The sequence below is a fragment of the Apteryx mantelli genome, chromosome 4, assembly GCF_036417845.1.
Source record: "Apteryx mantelli isolate bAptMan1 chromosome 4, bAptMan1.hap1, whole genome shotgun sequence".
NCBI classification, from domain to species: Eukaryota; Metazoa; Chordata; class Aves; order Apterygiformes; family Apterygidae; genus Apteryx; species Apteryx mantelli.
This window is the reverse complement of record NC_089981.1, coordinates 69,595,211-69,616,783: the sequence shown is the minus strand read 5'-3', so window position 1 is coordinate 69,616,783 and position 21,573 is coordinate 69,595,211. Positions and strand designations below refer to the sequence as shown.

At 36.6% G+C, this 21,573-nt stretch overlaps 1 long non-coding RNA gene across 2 annotated transcripts in view; it reads left to right on the top strand.

Moving 5' to 3' along the window:
• Nucleotides 1-6,874: 6,874 nt before the first annotated feature.
• LOC136992001 (uncharacterized) overlaps nucleotides 6,875-21,573 on the top strand; it is a 28,324-nt gene continuing 13,625 nt past the window's right edge. Inside the window, exons 1-3 of one of the 2 annotated variants that reach the window (XR_010884028.1) lie at nucleotides 6,875-6,960; nucleotides 9,756-9,907; nucleotides 11,037-11,119. This is a non-coding gene — a long non-coding RNA (uncharacterized lncRNA). Of the gene's footprint in view, nucleotides 6,961-9,755; nucleotides 9,908-11,036; nucleotides 11,120-21,573 lie in introns of those variants that run through there. The other variant, XR_010884029.1, reaches the window with a different exon arrangement.

Sequence of the window (21,573 nt, the reverse complement as noted above, 5' to 3'; positions counted from 1 at the left end):
CTTCTGGGAGAGGGCAGAATTACTAAGCATTGCCCTGGCCTGCTCACCACAGAGTGATAAACATGAAGATCTGAAGGCTGCTGCGGATGCCTGAGCCCAGCAGTGCAGTACCATGGGAAACGGGAATAAATCTGAACATACCAGAACAGTGCTGAACATATGCCGGCACTGAAATTAACTACTGAATGCTTCGAAAAGATTATTTCTATTTTCCTTAAAAAAAAAAATAAAGCTGGCTGAGAATGGGAAAGTGAAACAGGAAGGAAATGCACTGTAAATAAACTGCTTGTATTAATCAAGGACTTGACTCATGTTACAGGCAATTCAGATGAAGCAGCAGGATTTCTTTGCTGCACAGTCCCTGTTTGTGAGCACAGGGCCAGGGCTCAGAGACGTGCTTGCAAAGGAGCTTCTAAGCTTCTACCTGCTTGTGTGCAGGTAGCTGAGGTCTGCTGGGACCCCTGCTTACACCTACCACAAGTGAAACTCCTTTGGAGAGTGTGTAACAATCATTGTTAAAAAAAAGGTATTTTGAAAACTTATGTATGGGACTCTGCACTCAATGTAAATGCTGGCTTTATCCAAATGTTAACTGAGGCATGTAAGTTAAAAGCATGGGAACCAAGGGAATCCCCCCTATAGTTCGAAGAAAAGTAGCAGAGAGCAATTCAGTTTCTAGCAAAGCTAGGATGTTTCATCTGTGCTAGCTGAGATTATTATTTTGTGTGTTTTAAATAAATGCAAAAACATATGAAAACAATATAGAAAATTTGGACTGATTGTGTTCTGCCACATGGCATGGTATGTAACAGTGCTGTGTGGCATGTCATGAATTAAAAGAACAAAATAAGTTAAAGAAGAAATTAAAACTTCACTTTAAATCTGTTATTTTCCCCTAAAATAGATCTTAGAAATGACAAGTATTTCTTCTCACACTTCATAACGAAAAATACTATTTGGTAGAAAACAGAAAATAACCTTAATGGTACTTCTGATGGAAATTTATTTTATGGACATTTTCCAGCTAGTCCTAGTGTACATTTCAACAGCAGATAGATACTTTACTTTTTCTGCTATGTTTATTCCTTATGTTCCGCTTTAAAAACAGATACAAGCTGGGTTTTTTTTTAAGAGTCCATCCCATTAATACAAATGGCAAAAATATGTGAGGATGTTGATATTTAAACATCAACATTAAGCATGATGTGTTTATGTCAATAATTCACACAAAATAATAATCTGTTATGGTTGTTTATAACAACAAGATATTCTCTAAGCCCCTTATTAGCTTCCCTTTCCATTGGCAATGATTTTCAAGTAAGGAAAGTAAAATTAGAATGGAAAAAATTCATACAATTCTGTTCTATATTTTATTGAAAAAAGCTACATATGGAGAGATCAATTCCGTTTATATAACATAGTAAATTTCTGTGACCTTTCATTTACTTAGAAAAGGCTAAAGTATCTCACAGTATTCAGTATTCAGCAGTGGTATTATCTGGGGAAACAATGATCTTTTAAACAATGTGAGGCACAAATATTATTATACTGTATAATGTACAAATACTGCCATATTTAGCTGGATGAAAGACAATCCTGAATTTAAGGCAATCCATACCTTCTCTAATTTTTTAGCCCAAAATGTGTTTTAAATTGACCTTATTAAAGACAGTTAAAGAAGTTTCGTTTCTTTTGAGAATAATATTATCAGGGTAAGCTTCCTTGAATCACATTACATTCACTACCTAAATGCAGGCAGTCCTAATGGGATAGCTGATGTGTGGCAAAACAGTTCCCTGATAGCTGTATTCAACTTCTGCCCTGTGGTAAGTCTGAGATAATTAGATTGTAATATGTGAATCAAACATGACTCCTGGATTCAGATACATAAAGTATGGGGGAAAAAATCCCCTCAGGTTCAGGTAAATATAGTGCATGTACCTGTGTAGCTGCATAACATGGTGATAGTCATTTATGATAACTGGCGTATTATTTGGTAATATCAGTTTATTGGCTACATTTTACTTCTTCCTCACTTTGTCCACCAGTCTGTCTCAGCTTAGACTATTTCTGAATCTTTGAGCTTTAACAAGCATCATAGAACTGGCAAGGGCTGACACAGAGAGATGCTTCTTCATTCATCTCTGAATTACAGAATTATCCTTATCCCCATTTCAGTCCTGGATCACGGACATGTTTGAACACTGCTGTCGTATTACATTTTAAAATTAGAATTCAAAGCTTCATGCCCAGTACAAACTAGTGTCAGGAATTTACAGAGAGAACAGATTTAATAACTGCCACATATAGCATGGAAAAATCTTTTTGAAGATTAACACTATGTTTACTAGCTCTACATTTTTTCTGGATGCCTGGATTCATTGGTCCATCTTCTTTCAGGGATGTGCCTGGATATCCAGTTTTTTTAATTCTAATCAATAGCATATTCCTGTGATTTGGATGGTACAATTCATATTAGTTGAGGTATATGCAACAATTTTACTAAAGAATTAAGAGATACAACCCAACATTTACTTTCCTGTAATTTTAAGTAAAAGCTGGACAATAATATCCATGCTTCTCACCAATATACAAAATTAACACCAGATTTTTGCCAAGGTGCTGAATGATTACACTTAACACCACTTATCCGTATAATTGATATAATAACTGCTGGAGAATTTAAAGCACAGATAATTTTCTTCTCACTTATGCTATAACTTATATGTATGTATATAAGTATATGGTACACATTACATACAAAAACTGTATTTTATATATGCATTCAGTATAATATGTTATACTATATACTATATATAGTAGAAAAGGAAAAAACATGAAACTGAAGAGACAAACAAACAAATGGAAGCCTCTCTGCAGATGCCTCCCAAATGATCTGGAAGTGCTTAAGGACGCGAAAAAGAACATTGGGAAGTATCATTATGTTATTTTAAAAAAATGTATGCATGTGCATGCTCGCACACACAGACACCCAGACACACATGCACACACACTTACAAACTATTCCAAAAAGAGAAAGCTGCTATATCATAATGTGTTTTTTTGCCCTGGTTGGATTTTTTTTTAATGGAAGAAGTTTGTTTTTAATGTTTTCCTGCCTTCTAAAGTGTCTATATCCTTTATCTTCTATCAAGTAAGACTAGACAGAGCTGAAAGCAGATGGTATAGAGTAACCAGAATGAGAGATGAAGCAAATACTTCAGAAAGAATTGTCGGAAAGCCCTTCTAGTACATCATGCCAGGACTCATCTCTTAACCTACATCCATACTATAATTAGCTATCACATGGGATCCATGGTTAGTAATGCTTTCACACAACATCTCAGAATGATTTAATACAAAATTTAGAAAATGTACAGATGGACATCTTTATTTTTTGGCACTTTGGGGAGTGTTTATTTGAAAAATGTTTTGATACATATTTTTGAAAGCTTTTTAATGCATACACGTATAATAGCATAAATATCTAGTCATTTGCCTTCAAGTATGTTTATTTTTCACTGCTGTGTACATGTGCTCTGCTTTATATAAAATAAAGTTCATGCAGTATACATCTCTCAAGATCATTCTTGACAGCAATATTGGGTGAGAAGCCTTTCCCTGTAAAAGTTCTCCGTAGGTGCTCTTTCAGGAACACTCCTATTTGTGTAAATGAAAAGTATGTTTCTCTAGGGGACTGATTGTGCCATTGACCAAATGAAGAAAATCACAGACTCCACAAACCCTGCTAGGAATGAGTGGCTAATGACAACATATCCCTTTATGAGCCAGAAAGAATTATATTCCCTATCCAGACCTCTCCAGCAAGCATTGTTCTATTGATTTCAGGAAGCTGACTGAATTGAATGACAGAAATAAATATGCTATTAACATGCAACAGCCTGAAAAGATATAGGTTTAGATCAGTTCTCCAGTATCTGCTCAGCCAAGGGATGCATTGGCACCATACCAACAGTGCAAAGGTCGCATATAATTTGCATAAAATAGGTCAGTTTACCTCTCATCTCATCTGCTTAAAGGTAGGATGAGATGCACAGATTCATTCATTCAAGCAGATGGTGGTCATTAGATAAATATATGCAAGGAAGTCCTTGGATGGTTGATAAAGGATTATTCCTACATTTCAAAAGAATAGGACCTTGAAATACAGGTATTTTACCTTAGTTACACAGAAGGATACTGTATAGGAAATGTAACTTCAAGCAAATATCTGAACAGTGACAAGATATATTGCTTAAGTTTTATAGCCTGTTCAGTTTTGAGAAATATTGTTGTATTTCTTGCTCTTTTAAAAAAAAATATTAGGAACTCTATAATTTCTGAATGAGGAATGAAAAACACATTTTCGCAACTGATTTTAATCAAGCACTCCAGTTCTCTGATGGCCAACTTTACTAGAGATAACCTTCCTCTTGTCCTCTGGGCTTTGTTGGAGAGACATGATTATGAAGGGTATCTATCCATTTGACAGTAATAACTAAATTGAGACACATTATAAACTGTCACTAGTGTGAATTAAGGAAAATTATCAATAAGAACAGCACAAGCAAACTGCAACCATCATTAATAAATTGCTAGCAGTACCAGCATGTTTCTTTAAAAGAATAAATGGAACTTTTTTATATTAGCTCTTAATGAATGTTAACTGTTTTGGAGTATAAATGATAACAAACTGACCATTCCTTATTAGAAGGGATCTGAAGAGAAGTGAGATGTAGGAAGATGTTCTTTTTAAAGATAAGGCTTTGATCATTTCTAATTCATAAATTAAACAACAGAGTTAGCTGAAAGTACTTACATACTTTTATATTTATTCATAGATTAAACAGAAAATGGAGGAAAGATAGGTTACATATCTTGTGAAAAGCTAAAAGGGTGAATCCTTGTTTTAAGTAAACTGCCCAACCTTAATTATTAATTAAGAAATCAGCTGAACCTAAGATTAATTATAGAACAGCTGCTGCTGCAGACCCACAATCAAGTGTCTGCTCTTTAGTGAGCAGGGGTACTTGCTGTGGGAATTTAGGGTGATAAATTCTCCTATGTTACTGAGCTGGATTTTTTGTGGATCTGCCCAGAAAATACTTCAGAAAGTGTCAAGTGACAGTCTTAGTAAGAACCTCTTTTGGGTAACCAAGATTTAATAAAGAGTCTGAGCAGCAGATGAGGAGTTGGTATAAGAGTAAGAGCACGCATCTTCACAATGATTGAAATAGCTGTGAGTACTGTAGTGCAATATATCCAGCTATGCGGAAAGAGATAAGGAATGTTTCTTGGTAGCAGACAACAGTCATTTGAAGTAATTGCATGTCCACAACAACTTCTATCCAAACCACAGGAGCACTTTTTTTTTTTTTTTTTTTTAACATCTGAAGGTTTGCCAAGGTGGTGTCCAATAACAGACCAGAATTCACTGTAGGAGAATGCCAACAGCTTGCAAAGCTTAACAAGAGGAAATAGTCATAGACTTTGTTACCCTACCTTAAAGGAAAAGCAACACAAACAGCACTTACAAAATAAATGCTGAGCCTGAAGAAACAGAAGTATCCTACTGTATTGCCTGGTAAGCACTATACCATGTACCAGAATGCTCTAAATTCCTGTAGCTGGATATCCTATTCAAATTTTCTATCCTCAAATCTCATTTGGTTTCCCCCTTGGGATCGAGAAAATGAAAAAGCCCAGTGTGGTAAAGCTCATAGTAAATTTGTTAAATGGAAATAATTGGTTGAATAACATATTCCCTGGAGAGAAAAAGAGAATCATGATAATCTTTGCTTGGGCCATTTGATATATTTGGTGGGTTTTTGTATCTAAAATTCACAGAATACATATTTGCATCTATTTTACTCTCAGGAGCAGAGGGGAAACCCAGAACCATTAAAAACTGAATGTCACTGAGAATTGTTTCTTACTATAGAATTGAAACTTTTTCAATTTTGTCTATCACGAGCTAACTGGGAGCAAACCAGCAAGAATAAGCTATGTTTGGCCAGTGTATAGGTTTCAGTGTACCTTTCAAACAAATAGAGTTACTCCACAAAACCTAAGTTATAGGCTACTACACAACTGGTATCCAAAATTAAATAAAATGAGTATTTAAAAATGACTGCCAAATGCAATGCAGATGGAGCAGTATGCTGTTGATTTGGGTGGGAGAAGATTAGCTAAAATGGGACAAAATGTATTCCAAGCTCCTCCTCACATGCTTATAAAATTCAGGGTGCTTTCCTTCTTATCTTTGCAGAAATATGTAAAATTAACCTCTTAGTATTCTGCATATCAAGTAAGAAGCCTTAAAAGTTCAAGACACGGTTTAATGCACTGACAATCTATGCATGAAACTGTCAATTTCGGATTAAGTGATATTAGCTCCTGTTTTCTGTGTAGCTGCTTCTTGTTAAAATCAGATCTGGTTTTAAGATCAGATCTAAGTGTTTCAACTATATTTAGTGTTTCTCTTGGGAAAGAAGAATAATTTTTATGATTTGAGACCTACAAGAGGAATCAGAAATGTGATTTCTGTTCCAAACTCTGCACAATAGCATGGTAAGTGACAAACCTAAAATTGGAAAACATTATGAAAAAATGTTTTTCTCTGTGGCACAGAGTCCCTGTAAAAGCTTATTTGTTTGTTCTTGATAGTACCTGCTACATACACTGCTTGGTAAGATCTTGTCTGTTACATGAGTCGCATCTTGTACAATAGGTTGCTTTCATCAGTACTGGGATTATTGCTGCATATCTAAATGAGAATTTCTTTTCTCAACCTTACAGATTTCTTCCTCAAAGGCTCTTCCAGTTTCTATCTGAAGAACCATATGAACATAACTGAGGTGATGAATAGAAGAGTTTAAAGGCTTTCACAGCTCTGGGACTCAGATCCCCAGCTGCTATATAGTATCATAGCTGGGGATTTCCCCCCTTGAATTCACAGGGGTCAGTATTTCACTCATGGAGAACCTTGAAATACAGACCCAGTAGAAAGTGCTGTTACCTGACATTTCTCAATGCATTTTAGCATTTTACTATGATTGTAATCCAGACTGCTAGCATAATTTATAGGCTTAGATTCTTAGTATAGCGAATGTTGTAGTGTTACGCAGTACATTGGTCACCGTATTTATTTCTGTGTTTTATTTCCCTGTTGTATGCTTTGTGTATTGTGTCAATTATCTGAGGAAGTGTACAATCTGAGTACAGCACACACATATGAAAAGAGAGAGTATTTTAGAAAGCTTGCACTAAAAAGTGTGAATTTATAAGAGAGATACCTGCTATCAATTTGGACTGTAAAATCAAATATAAGATTGGATAAAAAAGATTTGATCATTTCAATTTTGAAACTGTCACTGCCTCCAAGCACTCTGCTGACTTATCTCTTAGTAATTTACATATCTCTGTCTAACTTTGGCAAAACAAAGCACTTCCTCAAGAAAAACCTGTGTGAGATTTACAAGTAGAACAGCTCTAAGCAGTTCCAAAATAACGCCTAATTTGCTGTGATTTCAAATAAAGGATGGATGTGGTAAAATTAATAATAATAATTCATAATAAATAGTAATTGTAATTAATAATAATAAGTATTTATTTGCTCTTCAGGGGAACACAGATGTACTAATGAGAGCTCATGATTTGGTGAGTTAGACATCACTTGAACTCCACCTGGCAATTCTGAACACAATAGGGCAAGATTCAGTTTTTGAGAGTATCCGAAGTCAATGTCAAGCAAAAACCGAGTAGGTGACTGTGATAGGATTGAGATGGAATTTAGGGTTTAGATTCTTCTGCTTACTTGCTGTCCAGTCCTGGAGGAGCATAAATTCCCTAGGGCCATCTTTGGTTAACTGTAGAGTATATCAGAAACCTGTTTTTACTACCATATTCAGAAGCACTTCAGTCATGGCAGCACTGAGTCATGGTGTCTAGCTCATATTTGGATCAGAAAGTAGAAGAGCATTTGCCTGCCTATCGTGAAGAACTTGATCTCATAGGCAGTTTCTGAAAACATTTACCATTCACATGTCAAAATTACTTTGAAAGGATAAACTTAAAATTAATTATTGGTGTTTCCTTTAAAATGGGTACTGATACTGCTTTTCATATTTTTATAAGAAGTGATTCCAGAAATGTGCATAGGCTGTGGGATATTAGGGTTCAGGTGCCCCATTAGATTTAGAAGATTCAAAGTCACATTTCTCATCTCCCACAAGAGTATAGTAAAATAACCCTGATTTGTTATCTTACTTTGGCACAAAGATACAATTATTCCTTTCAAGCTACTCCAGGATACCTCTCTGCTGGAGTCCAGTACTCTGGGACTGGCTTCTTTAGAATATTCCACTTGTGGAAGATTTAATGTTTAATACCAGATTTACTTATTTGAAGGTAATTGGCATTACATGGGATTTTGATTTAGCCGAGTGATACAGCAATGTACTTAAATCACAATACAAGTACAAATTACACTTAGGATAGTATAGCAATTGCAAATATACACTTGAATCACAATTCAAACGTGATTCTCACTGCTGTTCTCTGTAATATGTTCACCATTGTGATGCTGGGTGTCTCCAGTCACTGAGAAGGAATACATGGGTTGAAACCAGCTCAAGCCTGTTGCTCACTTCAAAGTTCATTTTTTTGGTTGTTCGGTTTTTATGCCCTGTGTTGGGCTGAGCCACATATACATCTCTGCTCCCATGCTGGTCTAGCTAACTCGGGAAGACACTTGTACTCTTTTGATTAACTCAAGGACAAACATTTACACAACCAGTTGATCTATCCAACTGTTATAGCCATTTATCTAAATCACAGGCCACCCTCCAGTCCCTGCTGTGTTGCAATAAGTTCATCTTTTTTTGCCAAACCTGTGGTCAGTCACTCCCTACTTCCCTGAGGTTCATGGGCACATCGCCCTTGCCCAACTTCTTCAAGCTTTCTTCTATGGATCGGTCACGCCCCCAGAAAATTGGACATTGGGAGTAAAGGGAGCCTATCATATTCCTGTTTTGTGGTACAAGGGAGACACACCAAGGAGAGGGGTAATCTGGATTCTGTTTGCTGTGCTGAGGAATGCTTGTGTGTTTTCATATAAATTTTGTATTTGCCGAAATATGTAAGTGTCCTAAGCTTGGAGAAGGGCATATGTCTTTTTGCTTCCAGATAAGTGCCCCCATTTCAGTAGAGAAACAGGCTGTCTTGAGTGATCATACTGCTTTGCATTTTCAGCCCTAAAATTTTGATTTAATTTCTTCCCTGTGACACACCTTTGACTGGAATCAAGGATTATTCAATTACACTTACTGAGCCAGTGAAGAAAGCATGAACATATTGTTGCTTTTTAAATTCACAAGCTTCCTAAGTTGATATGAGCGTCTGAATCTGTGGTTTCCACATCTCTTGAGAAGGCTTTAACTCCCAATGATTGTGGTAGGAATCGGGTCCCCTTATGAATTATAGGTCCCTTTAAGAACTAAGTAATATTCCTTATCTTGGGGACTTATACTTAAAGATCTTATTTCCAAGTTAAGTCTTAAGCTCCACTCTGAAGTATCATGTTTTATTTCCCCTCTGGTCCAATGATTTAGTAAAAGGAAACAGAGACCAATGTGTTGAATTAATAAAGTGGGCAGATAAGAAAAAGGTTAGCATAGAGATGGGATTGGGATTAAAGTGGAACATTAAAAATTAATTTCTATATGGGTATAATGTTATTGTATTCTTACTTTCAGTTTTGTATTCATCTGGATGGAAAACTGAACATTTTGGAATTCCATGTGTAAGTGAATAGAGCATGGATCCCACTCCTCCTCCTAAGCTCTTGAAGAGCTGTGGATTCTGGAAGGTGTAAGTCTGGTAGACCAGCTGCCAAAAAGCCATGCAGGTGAGTTGGCAAATAATCAGACGAATTTTGAGAACTTAATCAAAAGTGACTTATCTCTGTGAAACTCCCTTAATTTAATGAATAAGCAAATTCCAATGGCCCCCAAAAGCAGTCGCATGTTCTGTCAACAGCACTTCCCACATACAAGTGATCCTGTGACAAGTAGTTGTTGACAACCCTACATAAAAGAGAAAACCAGCTCACTGCATGCACTTGCCAGCTATGTGAAAAAGCATGTTGTTCTGCTGCATGTGGGATGTGGAAACAGAAATTCTCTAACTCCCTGGCCTGAACTAGTCTCTAACCACAGCTTTCACGACTAGGACCACACACTTCCATTACTTGGTGCAAATGGTGTCAAGAAAAAAATGAATGTTAAGTCTCTCAGACAGCCAGTACATCTGGCTTTTATCGTTCTCACTGCCTCACTCAGGAAGGAATATGGTTATTTTTAAATCTAGGGTCGTGTGTGGAGCCAAATAAGCATAATTCTCCAGCTGGTTTAAAGAGGATAGGAAAATATTTTGAATGTCCTAAATTGTATAGGCATATTTATCATCTGCTAAAACCTCTCCCCAAAAGAATCAAGGGCCTCGTTTGTTCTTCCAACACTCACTGCAGCTCCGGTCTCCCAATCAGAGCCTTAAGGCAAATAACATTACATTTCAGGTACCAGAATACAAATAGCAAATTACAAATGTTCTTCTTGACCAGTTCATGAACATTTTATGATACATAATATATTAATTGGGACTTTTCAAGCAGTTGTAACATTCAAACAGTTTAGTTCTCACCATGGTGGTGTAACTAAATTATGGCCAGGAAGATGGACCATCCAAACCTGCTCTTCATTGATTGTGCATTTCTTCCCGTGGCCATGGGTTTCTTTTGCTTTCCATCTCTTCTACTCAAGTATTTTTGGTGCGTACATTTTTTTAAAACCACAGTTACTGTTGAAAATAATCTCTTAAACTACATTTGCTATATGGTTATCCAGAGCGGAATGGGTATGGATATGTGGTTTTGGCAGACACCACCAGTGGGACAACAGTTATCCGGGCTTTTTTGAAGGTGTGGCTTATTTAATTCAGAAAAAAACTATTGAATCATTCCTCCCTTTGCTTTCCAGTCTCCTCATATTCAGTACTTGGATAATGGTGCCAAAGAGAGGATTGATGAGTAGCAATCAAGTCACTCATAACCTCTTATCCTACAGCTTCTACAGATGCTACTTCTCCCTGAATCCACTGTGTGATTCATTTGCAGCTAATTACAGATTATGCGATTCATTTAGAAATATGTTCATTTGGAAATATATACCTTTACAATTTTAGTCTAGTAAATGCCACTGAGCAGAAAAGCAAAATGTATTGTCTTCTTGTTTAAAAGGTAAAAGAGTTTCCTTGTTTTATGAGTGTTTTGTACATTTGCAAAATGTAGCTTGATCAGTACTTTGAATGATGGAAACATTATCTGAAGTTTTGCCTGATTTGTTTAAATACATACAGTTTAGAAGATATCATTACTTAAGTATAGAATGCTGTTGTGTTTCAGTTTTTCTTTCTCATTTCTCTACCGTTTTGGTTAGCATTCTGTTTCTCATCTAGTCTCAACAATGTTATTAACTTTAGCAGGTATGATAGAGAGACCTCATAGTATGCTAAGTAAAGATCTTCTTTAAACATCATTTTACCAAAGTAAACCCACACAATTATGTTCATATTATTTAAATGGTTGTAACATTTAATATATTTTACAATTCTTTCTGGATCTGCCCAGATGGGATTTTCAAATAAAGAACAGATGAAAGCAAACAGCAATATAAGAATTGGAAGCTCATGGTAAAAACAAGAGTCTCAAGCTCAGAGCTGTAATTGTACCTCCTCTTGTAGGAAAAGTATGTTTCTAATAACTTTGCTGCTACCCACTGTTTGAAAACTCCAAATCAGAGATGGTTTCCTTCTTTTTTGTTTCTTTAGACTTTTTTGCTATGAAAATGTAAATAGAGATGTAATAGAGATAATGTAAATACAGATGCAGGCATGTAAATGCTTTATCCTCTGTTAACCTGCGATAGGATCTGTGGCAATTTGCCTGTTCAATGGTATACAGATTTAGAGTATTTATTGTGAATCCCATTAACTTATTATTAAATAATTAACTGAATCTGTGTCAGACATATCCAACACTTCTTATCAAAATTTGTTCTTTGTATTCAACCTTTCTAAAATATCTCTATTCTCTTCTTTACTTTCTGCTTCTGGTTGACTTATTGATCATGTATTTGTTGTATTATTCTTTTCATGTAAATCAGAAGACTAAGACTTTTATGTTGCATATTTTTCTTCTGTTTTTCATCAGTGGTCCCAGTTATTTAAGTGAAAACATGTGAGAGCTCTCTGGGAAAGGAGAGAAAGAAACAGTGAGGCTTTGTGACTGTAGGCAAACAGCTAAGGAAATATTTTTTCTCCATTTGAATATATTAATAATTTTTGAGAGTCTGAGGGTTAGATCCTCAGCCGAAGTTAAACCCCTTTCTGCTACTTTAGTTGCGCACAAAGTCAAGCTGAAAGAGCAAGTGGAATTTTTTTCTTCTCAACTCAATCCCCATCCCATCTGGTATTAAGCCAGAACTCCCACCCTCCGTCATCTTCTCCTCCTCCTCTCCTCAGCCTCCTTTTAAAGGACACATTGCACAAGGGCCAAGAGCTGAGAGGAGCTAGAGGGAGAGTGAACAAGATGCAGTCTGAACCCATGCCCAGGGATAAGAACAGCTGGTGTAAGAAAGTCGTACCGTGAAACTGTTTTGGCCCCAGGCCAGGACACACATACTTCTTTTTGTACTCTTCCCTTTCGTCCCCCCTCACTCCCTCCTTTATTGTGAGTAGGAGCCTGATAGTATTGTGCGCTGGACTCTTAAAGCCCTGTAACAGAAGGGAAATCCTTGCCCTACTGAGAATAAGTTGTTTTGCCCATGCATAGGTTTTTCATGTAATCTATACATGAGGTTTCTTCTCACAAAGACCCATAGTCCCATACCACGTTCTCACATCAAACTTTTACAAGAGAAAGGCATTCACAGACAATGTCTATGGGAGCACCAAAAATAAATGAAAAATTAAAAAAAGATATGTGTGAAGGGATGAGCTCCCTGGGTTGCTTCTGAGCCTGTGAATGCTGTATGGTTAGCTCACAAGGGTTTCACAGTGGGAAGTTTTTGGAGTCTGTCTGGCATGGTTTTAAATGGCAAATAAGATAACTATGGAAATTTTGAGTTCTGTGGAAACTATGGTCTCCATAGAAGAGGCACCTACTTTAGTTAATGTTATTACTCTTATGTGACAAAAGAAAAATAACCGGTACATCAAAAAACCTTATAAAAGAGAGAGTTTAATTGAAAGAGACTACTGTTTAAAATTATCAAATCATGTGAATCCCATGGATAGCTGAAAGCTCTCTTTACAGGGAAATCCCAAATTCTAAGCCAGAGATAACTGGATTCTTCTCCAGATCTCTGGCAGGAAAGAAGGAAATATTTGTGTGGCAAGTCAGTTATTCAGTAAAATCTGTTTGATGCTGCTCAGAGGTTTGGAATGTGAAAGAAAGTGTTGCAGGGAGAGACTAGTTATCAGAATCTGCATGAAACGCTCAGAAAGGCATAATGCACTTCATCATATGGATCACTCTGACACATATATGGTGTTTATTTATACATGTACAGCTATTGTACCAGATCTTTTCCAGATCTGTGTACTTGGTTATGGACACAGATTTTACACAGATACCTTTTGCAAGTTCATTGCCCTATCACAAAGCACAAATATCTTTCCCTTTTATACATAGATCTCTCTTTTACAGCTGTATCCAGTACTGAGGTCTAAATGCCTGGACTATGTCAAATAAGAGGCTATTCTCCATAAATGAATTAGTATCGCTCTCTCCGACTGCCTTCCTCAAACCCATTGTAGGGCCAGTAGTAACCCATAAAATGTTTTCAGTCTTTCCCTGCTTGTATATCATATCTGAGCTATTGTAACAAAAAACAATACTTAGAGCAATATTTTCTTGTTAGTGATGAGGGGTGGAATCACAGCCCTAAGTCACTGGCAAGTTTCCCTTTTGTTTTTTGATAGGTCCATAACTAACTAAAGAAGGCTACAATCTGGGAAACTTTGAAAATAAAATCTGATCCTCATTCTTCTCCCGTCTGTGCAGTCTTTTCCACTCAGGAGCCTAAACAGTGATGAAGAGAATATTTGTAAAGCCAGCTGGCTCTGTCTGTAAGCCCACTTGTACTGCAAAGGGTAAAACTTGTCTGTGTGTCTCAGAGGGATACCAGTCTTTTCACTTTTAAACAGTTTTCTTCTTCATGGATTTAAGCATGTTTACATTTTCTTGTCCAGCTGCTGATTCTGTATCCTTGCTGTTTTTTTCATCTCTGGCCCATGGATGCTGTTCGTACTTATAACTGTAGACAACAACCTCGTCAAACCTCATGCTCTGGACATTCCTTTGCAGAAGGTTTCTGACAGGTGACTTTTCCATTAAGGGATTTTTTCATTTGGCTCCACTCCTAAACTCTCCGTACAGCCTGTCTGGGAGGCTGGGAGTGCACTTCAGACAGACTCTGGCAAAAACTCAAGATTTGTATGCAGTTCTCAGTCAGATTCAGAAACCATAATATTTTCTAATGCAAACTCACAGATAACATGTGGCCAAGTTCACACATTTCTTTATTGAGATTGAAGGGAGGTGTTAAGTGAAATTTAATGGGAAAGTATGTGTGAGAGATTAGAAGATAACTAAGTTCTGCTGTGAACTTGTGCTCTTACATTACAGAGAGAGACTCAAAAATGGGATTCTCTTCATTTCCAAAATTTCCACTTAGTTTCTCTTGAAAAAGGCCAAGATGTGACAAAATTAAAGATCTTTGAGTTCTGGTACCTGCCTGAATTTGTGACTCATCCAAAAGTCTTTCAGATTTTGTTATTCCTTCAGACCACAAGGTTTTGCAGTTTATTTTACCTAGCCAAATGTACTGTTGAAATCAGCTTTGTCCTCTGAAAGACAGGTTTGCAAAATACAATGTTCTATATGTTTTTACTATTCCACAGAAATAAACTGAGCTGTAACAGAATTCTTATGCCACTGTGGGACAAAATCAACATTTTTTGTAAAGGGAGGAAGACAGGAAAACTGCTCTAAAACAATGGTTTGGGCACTCGGCTGTGAGGGAGAGAAATAATTTCTTCTACCAGGGCTTAGGCATCCAGTTCTTATATTTACTGTCCATATTCTAATCTCTGGGCTAGGGGCTACTCAGATGCTGGTCCAAGGGTAAGAAGTGGTCACGTGTTTACTTTCCCTCTGAAATTGTTTTCTGGATCAGAGAAATCTTTTGCTGAAACTGATAGATAAGGGGAGGGGAGGGGAAGGGAGAGAGGGAGAGAGAAAAAGAAAGAGAGAGAAAGAGAAAGAGAGAAAGAGAAAGAAAAAAGAAAAGAAAAAGAAGAAAAGAAGGAAAAGAAAGAGTGGGAGGGAGGGAGGAAGGAAGGCAGGAGGACTCTGATATGTCAGCACTTTCTGAGAGAAAAGAAGTGTTCTTTTGCAAAATTTCTGACCACATAACTGACCTCAGAAGTCAATTGTAATTATAAGATACTGGCGAGAATGTGGTATGTTTAGAATAAGCTGTAAGATAGATAAAATGGGTGGAATATATTATGAAAACAAATGCATGTTCACTGTATAATCTTAGATGAACACAATTCAGTTTCATTAATCTTTCTCCAAATGAATATATGTCTATTCCACAATAATTTATGAACACAATACATAAGCTTGTTATTGAGATATTTATCAAATGAATATATTGGTTAAATTTAATAGGGGGAAACAGAATGTGAAGACGAACCATTACTTTGTGAATACTTTTGGACTGGAATGAGATAATGGCTGAATTATTATCCTGACGACTTTGCCCCTTGCCTTCAGCCACCTAAAAAGCTTCTTTTTCTGTTCAGAACTGAGCAGCAAAGAACCAGCAGAGCTAAAGAGCTATAGCACTTGAAAAGAGGATACTTCACAGTCATCTAATTAGATGGATAAAGACAATTTTTGTGGTATCTGAAACTGCCAGACCTGCCTGCTCTATGACTAAGGAATGGTAAATTATAACTATGGTAGACATGTAGAGTATTTTCATTTTTCGATAGCTTTAACTAAACTGTGTGTTTTCCCAGCTAAAGTGAAACAATAGTTTGTTTTAAGAAAGTTGTCTTGACAATTAATTCACCTCTGGTCAGACTACTCAAGGGAAGAACTGTTAGTTCCGAATCCAATCGCTTTTGTTGGTAAGCTGTAATGATATACAGAGTACTGTGGCCCAAAGCCCATTCTAAAAGTGGGAAAATCATGTCATTGCTCCCCAGGACAGATTAAAGCATTTTTGGAGAGGGACCAGAGGAGGGACAATGATACAATTAACCTTGTAATACTGAGAGAAGTGTTACCTCATCTTTGCATAAAAAATACTGCCGGACAAGGCAATTTATATCAAATAACCCTGCTCCACTGAAAATTTGAAGCAAACCTCAATTAAAGTGTCAAAATACCCCAAATATCCTGTTGTCATAGTCTCTAGTCTGAGGCAGCTAGAAGTAGGGAAAAAAGTTAATGATTTTTTCCAATCTACCTATGTAGAGTGAGAAAGCACTGTTCACCTCTGTATTTTTTGTCAAAAGGAAGCCATATTACAGCCATACCAAAGCTTGTTCAAACCGCTGAAGCCATTTAAGGCTTCTTCTGCATGTTAATTCAAGTGAAACATAATGTGTGTCCTACTTAGGAACAGATAATTGCACCTTAGCACCTCTCATAGCTACTGATAATTGTCACAGCATTGTTATCCATTTTATACTGCTTTAGGTAGATTTTTTTCTACTTTTACTGTACTGCTATTTCATAAACAATATAGCTATTATTTCTATAATCACAGTCTGGATTCTAATTTTATTTCATCCAAGTGCAACTAAGTCATATTTTAGTTATACTCACACTTTAAGTGGAATGTGACATAACATATGAACTGCCCTCCCCAAATATTGTTTATTTTTAGTAAATTACCACTTCAGTTCATAAGCTAATTGTTACTATAATGGTAGGTGTACCACAGGAATTTTCTGCCAAAGTTCATTTAATTTGCATGCTAATATACTAAATTTTTTGTCCATTTAATAGTGCTGATGCAGGAGTTTGACAGACAAAATAAAAATACGGGTGTGTTTGTGGATACACAGACCTGTCCTCTGAAATCCTTTGTGGCATATAAAAGCAAATGAGAATCCTCTCTTTGGCACCATTATCCAAATGCCTCCTCCACTTCCTTTCTGTCTGAGGTAAAGGCTGGGCAGATGGTTTGGTGTAATTCACTCAACAAAATGATTCAGAGACAAGAAGCTAAAGCCCTTGTTACTTGAACCTTCATCCCTTTGTTTTTGCCATATGCTGCAGGAATTTACAACCTGGAACACTTTGTTTCTTAGAATTTTAACAGCTTAGGCTAAAAAAATGTCATATTTTTCCAGCAAGTGGAAAAAAAAACTTTTTTGAAAAGCCTCTCTGTAACATAATAATAGTATCTGCATTCTGAAAGAAGGAGTTGCAAACAATCCCGGTTTTAAAACGTCATAGACAGTATCCCATTTGTAAACTTTTGTGTGCATCACAGGCAGGTCTGTGTCAAAGACAGACATCTACTGAAATAAAGGTAAAGAGTTGCCAAGAGAAGGAGATAGCCACCTGTAGTAGGAGACAAGTTTGAATCTTTTGTGGGATAATTTCTAAAGAGCCATAATTGAAGACAAAAATCAGTTTGTCACAAAGTCTTTTTTTTTTTAATGGCTCATTCCTTAAGTGCTATCGTTTTATCTACCTTGGCAGAATTTATCCAGCTGTTTTCTTGTGTATCTTAGGAAAAATGACCATATTTTCAAACTATAGCCAGACAGAACAATTTTCTAATGGCGTTTTTATAGGGTTACAAAACAACCTCACAAAATCTATGATGGTGTGCTTTTAAAGTACGCCTTAGCCTGGTATTATCAGCTTGTAAGTCAGCAGTGACACACAAGTATTTCTCAGGGGAACTGAGAAACTGAACAGTAGGGATTTTTTTTTTTCAGGACCTTGGCATTTGGAATAGGATTCTCACATTTTACAGCAAGCTTTGAGATTCACCCTGAACAAAAGAGCAACTTTCATAATGAGACTCTTTTCTTACCAGACCAGATTCTGCCACATTTACTAACTTTGAAGTGTCTTATTCTGCAAGTAGTGCCATTAAAAGTGATGAGAGAGAAACCTCAAAAAGACAGTAAAAAACTTACGTAGTTTTTATGAAAGGAAGCTGAGAGTTCAGACAAACACAAAACAGCTGGTTTAGAATCTGCCAGCAGTCTGATATCTAATATGTTATTCAGGTCATCACTTAAAAGTTTATTTAGTTTATATAGTTTGTCTAGCTACTTCTGTATATTCCCTGACCCCACCACAGTGCTTGTCTGCCTGATGATTTTTGCTGTTTCTTTGCTGATTTATAATGGAGAACTGAGGCACAGAGAAGGTGGCCTGACCGAAATTACAGGAGAACAGTAATTAGTACAGTCATGGAGAGTGAGTAATCCTGCCTAACATTAAGGGGATTTATTTATTTATTTATTTTTCCCTCAGGTAGGCATCCACTGCCATTTGAGATGACCTAGGGTATCCCACCTAACCTCCATTCACCTCCTTAGAGGGGCATAGCTCTCCCACTTAGGTCCTGCAACTGTCCTGCCTAGAAATCCCAAGAAGATAACTTGGATATTTTAGGTAGTCTCAAGCAGCACTAGACCTCTACCTATACACAATTGAATCAAGTGCTAGGTGTCTAACTCTGATCACAGTGTCAAAATTCTCATGATGAATAAATGTCTGATCAGTATTGTCAGTGGAGTTTAGGGTGCGGTTCATCTTCCCACAAATCTGTCTAAGGATGAGGTAAGCCACACTGAATTTACTGGCTTGGCCATCACTGACTAAAAAGGAAGCTTAGACCACAACGTAGACACAGATGAGATGAATGCTATCCCTGAAGCCCCTGACTGTTGATCTTCTCCAGTTGTTGGTTTGCACTTAGTTGTTTATTCTCTTTATATTTTACAGCATTCTTGATTTTAGAAGAATCTATAGACTGCTGAAGTAAGCAGAGTTTGGTGTTTTTTCCTTTGGTATCTTTAACTCAAAGGCCTTTGCTTTAATCATCTCCTTTTTGATGAGACATAAAGACCAAGCCAGACCACTGCAGACAGACTGGCTATCACTGAATCCAGTGCTGGATGCAATGCTTAATGAGGGAAAGCTGTCCCTCCATGATTGGTCTTTTTTTTTAGTTTATATTTTCACTGATAAGTGTGCAGCCACATTTTAGTCAGGGACAGCACTGACCATAGGGTAGCTGCATTTGCACTGTTCCTAGCTCCACTGCCAAGCTAAGAAGGGGAAAAATGATGCCATATCAATATTATGGAGTTGGAGCTATGAGAAAAAAGAGTGAGGAAAAGAAAGGTGTTTAAAGTGGTACTTGTATCTGTAGCAAGTAATCAAGGAAAAGCAGTTGATGCTTCTGTTAGAAAAAGAATGGAGAGAGAGAGGGATCTAGTCACTAATCCACATAAGGCACATTTCCCTTTTGCTCCCAAATTCCCTTCACCGACTAGAGTTAGCTTGACCGAAATGTCCTGCTAACGCCATCAGCATCAGTACTTAATGATTCAGAGTGCTCAACATTGAATTAATTCTTTCAGATGAATGTTTGCACCAGGATCTTCACCTGTATAACCATGTAAGTTCTTCATGTTGTTGTCGTTGTGAAAAATTGCCTCAGAAATAGGCCTGCTAGGGGAGACAGCAAACATCTTAAGTGAAACTTGTTATGAAAAGTATGCAGATAATGTAATCAGCCTCAGCCAATATAATGTCAGATTATGAGCCTGATCCAGCATCTTGGCTGTCACATGTGATTCAACGCTTCTGGGCTTTGTCAGCAAAAAATAAATCACAGGTCAGAAAAACTTGATGCTATTTCTCAGACACGGCAAGGATATATGCACAAAAGTGTCTTCAGATCTGATTTATTGAGATCTCTTTTTGTCTCCAGAGAATGACTGGAACACATGCATTTTTTTTTCTTCTTCCAAAATGCTCATTTATGGAAGAACATGTTTCAGGCCCTAAATGATTATTCTATGCTTGTCAGTTTTAGATTGCAGTGCCAGTTACGTTAATGATTTCTGAGGTGATGCTGATGCCTCTGAGGCTGCCTGGCAGAATCGCTAGCATAAAACTAATGAGTATCCCAGTACGACCCTGCACTGTTCAGAGATGAAGGGGAGGGGGAAAATAAATTAGAGACCAGGGCTTGTGGAAAGAAAATCTGTAAAGGCACTTAATGGAGTCTAGAATAGAAAATTAATCACCCATAATGATTAAGGTTTGTGAGAATATTTGATTTAATTCCATTTATAAATATTTTCCACTCAATGATAAATGAACTCTGGGATAGGTAGTAAGCAAAATCTGAGTCTGATGCAAGCTTTAGAAGTACATAGAGTAGAGAGGTATTAAATGAAAGTGGCTTTTACCTACTGTTTTCATTCTACATCTAACAGGCTTTGCATAATCTTTGGGTACAAAATGATGTGGCACCACTGTAAAGTGAATGTTGGAACATACATAACCTGAAAGTGCTTGATATAATCATAGTAAAAAATGGTAAATTAAACAGCATTAGTCTGAAGCAGCCTGTTATTAAACTATTAGGAAGCTATAGCCATTACAGTTTATTGTTTATAATTCCTCAGCCCCTAAAGCCTTATTTAGTATTTCATATTTTTCCAGGTCAGTTATATGTTGAATTTTTGTTTCTTAATACAGTCATTAACTCCTAGCTATTCTTGTGAGGAAAACTTACATATTTTAAAGCTATAGCAATGTTTTTCTTATAAGTAGCTATCAAGCAAACAAACAGGAGGCATTAAAGCTCTAGTCTGCTTTGGCTTTGAGTGCACAGGTTAATGAGAAATTATTTTTTAAATTTGTTTTACAAATTTGTGAAATTCAATATAGTATTTTATGCAGACAGTCAAATTGCATGGTCATACAAGTTCCTTCTGGCATTAAAATCTATGCATCTGCAAAATGGTTTTAAAGAAAGATAACACTGTTTCAAATATAGAAAAAAAACCCACAATAATGCAAATATTATAAATTCAGATCTTCCAGGCAGCACTTCCAGACCTTGACACCTCTCTCTTAGATTAGCAGCTATTGATTTCATGTAATTTTTTTTCAGAACTACATATTCTCAGAATCTGCCACAAAGTTTTAAATGAAGTAGAGATTGCACAGTATTTTATGCAGATATTTAAGTGCTGCAAAAAAGGAAAAGAGAGAAAGTGAGAAAGGGTGTGCTAAAGTGGTATATTGTAAAAATGTAGATTAGATATTAATAAAATACATTTTTGAAAAATCATCTACTTAAAATGTAAACAGTCCTGGAAAACTCAGCAATCATAGCACTGAACAAATGACTCAAACCCATGACATGAAATGTGCATAAATAGAAT